This window comes from Ascaphus truei, chromosome 14 (genome assembly GCF_040206685.1).
Source record: "Ascaphus truei isolate aAscTru1 chromosome 14, aAscTru1.hap1, whole genome shotgun sequence".
In the NCBI taxonomy this organism is placed as follows: domain Eukaryota; kingdom Metazoa; phylum Chordata; class Amphibia; order Anura; family Ascaphidae; genus Ascaphus; species Ascaphus truei.
In genome coordinates, this window is record NC_134496.1 from 52,866,956 (window position 1) to 52,874,463 (window position 7,508).

A 7,508-nucleotide genomic window follows, 5' to 3' on the forward strand; every position below is an offset into this window, starting at 1 on the left:
TCAAAGAGCAAGTGCGTAGAGAAAGGAGCGCAGAGAAGGCAGGACGTCAGAGAAAGGAGCGCAAGAGAAGGCAGGACGTGAGAGAAAGGAGCGCAGAGAAGGCAGGACGTCAGAGAAAGGAGCGCAGAGAAGGCAGGACGTGAGAGAAAGGAGAGCAGAGAAGGCAGGACGTCGAGAGAAAGGAGCGCAGAGAAGGCAGGACGTCCAGAGAAAGGAGCGCAGAGAAGGCAGGACGTCAGAGAAAGGAGCGCAGAGAAGGCAGGACGTCAGAGAAAGGAGCGCAGAGAAGGCAGGACGTGAGAGAAAGGAGCGCAGAGAAGGCAGGACGTCGAGAGAAAGGAGCGCAGAGAAGGCAGGACGTGAGAGAAGGAGCGCAGAGAAGGCAGGACGTGAGAGAAAGGAGCGCAGAGAAGGCAGGACGTGAGAGAAAGGAGCGCAGAGAAGGCAGGACGTGAGAGAAAGGAGCGCAGAGAAGGCAGGACGTCAGAGAAAGGAGCGCAGAGAAGGCAGGACGTCAGAGAAAAGGAGCGCAGAGAAGGCAGACGTGAGAGAAAGGAGCGCAGAGAAGGCAGGACGTGAGAGAAAGGAGCGCAGAGAAGGCAGGACGTCAGAGAAAGGAGCGCAGAGAAGGCAGGACGTGAGAGAAAGGAGCGCAGAGAAGGCAGGACGTGAGAGAAAGGAGCGCAGAGAAGGGCAGGACGTGAGAGAAAGGAGCGCAGAGAAGGCAGGACGTCAGAGAAAGGAGCGCAGAGAAGGCAGGACGTGAGAGAAAGGAGCGCAGAGAAGGCAGGACGTGAGAGAAAGGAGCGCAGAGAAGGCAGGACGTGAAAGAAAGGAGCGCAGAGAATGCAGGACGTCAGAGAAAGGAGCGCAGAGAAGGCAGGACGTCAGAGAAAGGAGCGCAGAGAGGGCAGGACGTCAGAGAAAGGAGCGCAGAGAAGGCAGGACGTCAGAGAAAGGAGCGCAGAGAAGGCAGGACGTCAGAGAAAGGAGCGCAGAGAAGGCAGGACGTGAGAGAAAGGAGCGCAGAGAAGGCAGGACGTCAGAGAAAGGAGCGCAGAGAAGGCAGGACGTCAGAGAAAGGAGCGCAGAGAAGGCAGGACGTGAGAGAAAGGAGCGCAGAGAAGGCAGGACGTGAGAGAAAGGAGCGCAGAGAAGGCAGGACGTCAGAGAAAGGAGCGCAGAGAAGGCAGGACGTGAGAGAAAGGAGCGCAGAGAAGGCAGGACGTCAGAGAAAGGAGCGCAGAGAAGGCAGGACGTCAGAGAAAGGAGCGCAGAGAAGGCAGGACGTCAGAGAAAGGAGCGCAGAGAAGGCAGGACGTCAGAGAAAGGAGCGCAGAGAAGGCAGGACGTCAGAGAAAGGAGCGCAGAGAAGGCAGGACGTGAGAGAAAGGAGCGCAGAGAAGGCAGGACGTGAGAGAAAGGAGCGCAGAGAAGGCAGGACGTGAAAGAAAGGAGCGCAGAGAATGCAGGACGTCAGAGAAAGGAGCGCAGAGAAGGCAGGACGTCAGAGAAAGGAGCGCAGAGAGGGCAGGACGTCAGAGAAAGGAGCGCAGAGAAGGCAGGACGTCAGAGAAAGGAGCGCAGAGAAGGCAGGACGTCAGAGAAAGGAGCGCAGAGAAGGCAGGACGTGAGAGAAAGGAGCGCAGAGAAGGCAGGACGTCAGAGAAAGGAGCGCAGAGAAGGCAGGACGTCAGAGAAAGGAGCGCAGAGAAGGCAGGACGTGAGAGAAAGGAGCGCAGAGAAGGCAGGACGTCAGAGAAAGGAGCGCAGAGAAGGCAGGACGTGAGAGAAAGGAGCGCAGAGAAGGCAGGACGTCAGAGAAAGGAGCGCAGAGAAGGCAGGACGTCAGAGAAAGGAGCGCAGAGAAGGCAGGACGTCAGAGAAAGGAGCGCAGAGAAGGCAGGACGTCAGAGAAAGGAGCGCAGAGAAGGCAGGACGTGAGAGAAAGGAGCGCAGAGAAGGCAGGACGTCAGAGAAAGGAGCGCAGAGAAGGCAGGACGTGAGAGAAAGGAGCGCAGAGAAGGCAGGACGTGAGAGAAAGGAGCGCAGAGAAGGCCGGACGTGAGAGAAAGGAGCGCAGAGAAGGCAGGACGTGAGAGAAAGGAGCGCAGAGAAGGCAGGACGTCAGAGAAAGGAGCGCAGAGAAGGCAGGACGTCAGAGAAAGGAGCGCAGAGAAGGCAGGACGTCAGAGAAAGGAGCGCAGAGAAGGCAGGACGTGAGAGAAAGGAGCGCAGAGTAGGCAGGACGTCAGAGAAAGGAGCGCAGAGAAGGCAGGACGTGAGAGAAAGGAGCGCAGAGAAGGCCGGACGTCAGAGAAAGGAGCGCAGAGAAGGCAGGACGTGAGAGAAAGGAGCGCAGAGAAGGCAGGACGTGAGAGAAAGGAGCGCAGAGAAGGCAGGACGTGAGAGAAAGGAGCGCAGAGAAGGCAGGACGTGAGAGAAAGGAGCGCAGAGAAGGCAGGACGTCAGAGAAAGGAGCGCAGAGAAGGCAGGACGTCAGAGAAAGGAGCGCAGAGAAGGCAGGACGTCAGAGAAAGGAGCGCAGAGAAGGCAGGACGTCAGAGAAATAGTTCACATTTATTATTCACATAGTAACTTAGAAACTTACAGTGAAGTTCAGCCACTTGATCAATCCGATTCCCCTCACACCGCCGACATCAACACCACGAGATCCGCAGAGTCCCCCCTGCGCCAACTATCCCGGATCACCACACGGTTGTCAGACCGGAAGTGAACCAGAAGCGGACTGCCAGGAGGAGCTGTTCCCCTTGTTAGAGCTGCGGGCCTGGCTGTAGCAGCGCTCACCGCTGTTTGTCTTAGTGGAGGTTCATTTGCCAAACGTATCCCATAAACACACAAACATGTACAATGTGGCTTGTGGGCACTGCGTGGCTGCCCTCTACGCGTTTCACACTATTTTGCGCTTCTTCAGGAGGTATCTAAGCACCCTGGGGAGTGTCCCTTAAATAGGTTCTACACAAATTAACCCAGGTGCTCAGATTAGTATGCCTAATTATGATAATTGCTCTTTTGTACACGGTGTATACTAACAAACACACATACACCTAGGAATGACACATACATAACATGACAACATATCATAAAAAACAACTTTAAAAAAACACTTTTTTTGTAAAAAAAAAAAATACTTAAAAAGAAAAAATCTCTAATGAAACATCCCAAATAAATATATTTTTCATTTGCTGCAGGAACAAGACCTATAATGGTTCTTCCCCTCTTACAGAGGTAAAAGGAAGGGTTCACAGTGTAGTGTAGGACCTGCATTAATTTGGTTATACCTTGGCGTTGGTATGCAGGCTTATGACGCTTTGGCCAAAGTGTTAACTAAATAACCAAGTATTTAATATTATTAGTGAAGTATTTAACTTTATACTTTTTACCATATATGTTTTGTCAATGGGATGTAGCATTGGGCACCCCTGTCTCTTGTTGTATACAATTGCCACGCTCAGTAGCTCTCTTGTTGACATAAATATATATTCATGATGTGGTGGGTTTGGGCGTTTGAGCGTGCTGGGAATGTGTGTTAACCAAATAAATATATTACAAATGACCTATATAAGAAAAATGAAAATTTGTAAATGAATTAGAAACTTCATTCTCCTAATAACGATGCACCTGGTAATGAGAGACTCGCTTGGATGCGTCGGGGAAACCGTTAGCTGTCAGGGCTTCATACACTCCGCTTGAGTCCGAGAGTGCGAGCGCTTACTGTGCCGTGCGGCTGTAGCACAAGCGATCCTTGCGCATAGTGTTTGTGGTGATGGGGGCGTGGCGAGGGCGTGGCTATGACGTCACAGAGCTGGCTCGCCGCGATTGCCTGAACCGCTCACGTGACGCGGCCGCCGATTTAAAATACACATTTTTTGTTTTTTCAAAGCACGGTCTCGCCATTGCGCTCTGTTGTGAGTGCGCGCGCACACAAGGAGCGGCCTCGAAGGGATCGTGCAATTTGTGCTTGGCTCATGCGCACTCAAGCGCCATCGCACACAGTATGATCCCAGCCTAAGTATGCTCACGGCACCCAGTGGCACAGAACATAAGGCTGCGGCCATGCTGCTGATGAGCACGCTCATGCTTCAGAGTGGTGACGTCACCAACTCTCCAAGCATGAGTGCAGGCTGCCCGGCATAATTTTTTAGGCGCGGGGGGCGTGGCCAGGTGCGTGTCATTGGCTGGATCGGGGCTATTTCTGTGTGTGTGTTTGTGTGTGTCTGAGTGTTTTTGTGGCTGTGTGTGCTGTGTGCATTTACTGGCGCTGATTGGTTGCTGAAGGGTCATGTGACCCTTCAGCGCGCTTGAAAATCAATTTGCTCTGTCTCCCCAAGCGCCTAGCTTGGGAGAGCGTACGTGCGCGCTCACGAGCGTAGCCGTACAGATTGATTTTAACTGAAGTGAGCACGCCAGGCGCGCTCAGCGGCAGCGTGGACGCACAGAGGCTATGTCTGTTATGGTAGCGTTTGATGTGCATCCCATATCACGGATGGTCTTTAGCAGTTTAGTGGCAGGTGTGTGACCCCAATACCAAATTCCACCGGGGAGCAGTCTCTGCAGAAAAGCCATTCCTCGCCTGTGTCGGAAAGTCGGCAAGGCCGAGAAAACTTCCATTGTGTCATCTATACACTTAGCCACAGATATGGGGGTACGGGACGAACGGACGAACGGAAGAGTTTACCCCCCCTCCCCGCTTTGTCTTTGTCCGAAATGTTTTCGTTATCTCGTGCGGTTGGGAAATGGATCTCCAAGTGATAGGAAGTCTAGAAAAACAAAAACAAAACCAGGAAAATCCTCGCTATTTCCTGGAACCCACGTACAACCCTGACAGAATCTGTCCACGGAGAGCCAACGGATTCACTACATTGTGTTATTGTCCATCTTGTATTTTCAGCTCACATACAATTGTGACCACAGCATAGCCCTCCCCAAAATCTTAGCCTTACCTCCCACCCGCTTCTTCCTTACTGACTAATGTACAAAAACCTTGAACATCCCGTGTCAAGTGTTGCCTATCGTTCAGCAACAAACATGAAAGAGTCCCATTCCACACAAGGTCAGCAGAGGTGGACGTGTCAGGTCATTGTCCGGCAGTGTGTATCTGGCGCGGATCCGAGGTGCCTGAGTCCACTGCTCAATAACGCTTTCAAATCGGCGCCCTGCACTTCCGTATGTAATCTCTGCCCCACGAGCCGGACAGATATTCAGGATTTCTGGCATTAAAGCAGAATTATTCTAACTATATTATTATTATTATTTTCAGTGCGCTGCAGAATGTGAACAAAATGTACCACTACCAACCTCAACAAAGCCCCCACCGTGACGCAGCGTCGGACAGGGCTGGAATTACAGTTAGGCCGCGCTTATAGAGCCGGTGACAGCAACGCAACGTCGCATCAAAACAAATGTATTGACGCCGTCGCGTACGCTTATAGTAGGAGCGATCGCTGGAAGTCACTTCAATTTGATTTTTTCAGCAACCGCAGCGTGACGTCACCGTCGCCGGCGCTATAAGCGCGGCCTTAGGATGTAAAAAGGGACTGGGATGAAACAAACTACCACCAATTCAGGTCATTAGGAATAAGGCATGGTATATATGGGCATTAGGAATAAGGTATGGTATATATGGGCATTAGGAATAAGGTATGGTTTATATGGTCATTAGGAATAAGGTATGGTATATATGGTCATTAGGAATAAGGTATGGTTTATATGGTCATTAGGAATAAGGTATGGTATATATGGTCATTAGGAATAAGGTATGGTTTATATGGCCATTAGGAATAAGGTATGGTTTATATGGTCATTAGGAATAAGGTATGGTATATATGGTCATTAGGAATAAGGTATGGTTTATATGGTCATTAGGAATAAGGTATGGTATATATGGTCATTAGGAATAAGGTATGGTATATATGGTCATTAGGAATAAGGTATGGTATATATGGTCATTAGGAATAAGGTATAGTATATATGTCATTAGGAATAAGGTATGGTTTATATGTCATTAGGAATAAGGTATGGTTTATATGTCATTAGGAATAAGGTATAGTATATATGGTCATTAGGAATAAGGTATAGTATACTGTATGTATAAAAATTAACTCGTTTCCTTAACGACACATGCCATAACTTCCAAAAAGTCTGGCACCCCGTGGGTTTGTTACACAGGTAGCCCACATGTGGACTCGGGTGCCCGGTGTCTGTAACCTCTCACTATCAGCAGTTTGTAACATGTAGTGGTATGCCGAGGGGACCCCCGGCTTCAATACAGGGAAGTGGGCCCCGATGCAGGGAAGTGGGCCCCGATGCGGGGAAGTGGGCCCCGATGCGGGGAAGTTGGGCCCCGATGCGGGGAAGATGGCCCCGATGCGTGGAAGTGGGCCCCGATGCAGGGAAGTGGGCCCCGATGCGGGGAAGTGGGCCCCGATGCAGGGAAGTGGGCCCCGATGCGGGGAAGTGGGCCCCGATGCAGGGAAGTGGGCCCCGATGCGGGGAAGTGGGCCCCGATGCAGGGAAGTGGGTCCCGATGCGGGGAAGTGGGCCCCGATGCGGGGAAGTGGGCCCCGATGCGGGGAAGTGGGCCCCGCTGCGGGGAAGTGGGCCCCGATGCGGGGAAGTGGGCCCCGATGCAGGGAAGTGGGCCCCGATGCGGGGAAGTGGGCCCCGATGCTGGGAAGTGGGCCCCGATGCTGGGAAGTGGGCCCCGATGCGGGGAAGTGGGCCCCGATGCGGGGAAGTGGGCCCCGATGCGGGGAAGTGGGCCCCGATGCGGGGAAGTGGGCCCCGATGCAGGGAAGTGGGCCCCGATGCGGGGAAGTGGGCCCCGATGCAGGGACGTGGGCCCCGATGCGGGGAAGTGGGCCCCGATGCGGGGAAGTTGGGCCCCGATGCGGGGAAGTGGGCCCCGATGCAGGGACGTGGGCCCCGATGCGGGGAAGTTGGGCCCCGATGCGGGGAAGTTGGGCCCCGATGCGGGGAAGTTGGGCCCCGATGCAGGGACGTGGGCCCCGATGCGGGGAAGTTGGGCCCCGATGCGGGGAAGTGGGCCCCGATGCGGGGAAGTTGGGCCCCGATGCGGGGAAGTGGGCCCCGATGCAGGGACGTGGGCCCCGATGCGGGGAAGTGGGCCCCGATGCGGGGAAGTGGGCCCCGATGCGGGGAAGTTGGGCCCCGATGCGGGGAAGCGGGCCCCGATGCGGGGAAGTGGGCCCCGATGCGGGGAAGTGGGCCCCGATGCGGGGAAGTGGGCCCCGATGCGGGGAAGTGGGCCCCGATGCGGGGAAGTGGGCCCCGATGCAGGGACGTGGGCCCCGATGCGGGGAAGTGGGCCCCGATGCGGGGAAGTGGGCCCCGATGCGGGGAAGTGGGCCCCGATGCGGGGAAGTGGGCCCCGATGCGGGGAAGTGGGCCCCGATGCGGGGAAGTGGGCCCCGATGCGGGGAAGTGGGCCCCGATGCGGGGAAGTGGGCCCCGATGCGGGGAAGTGG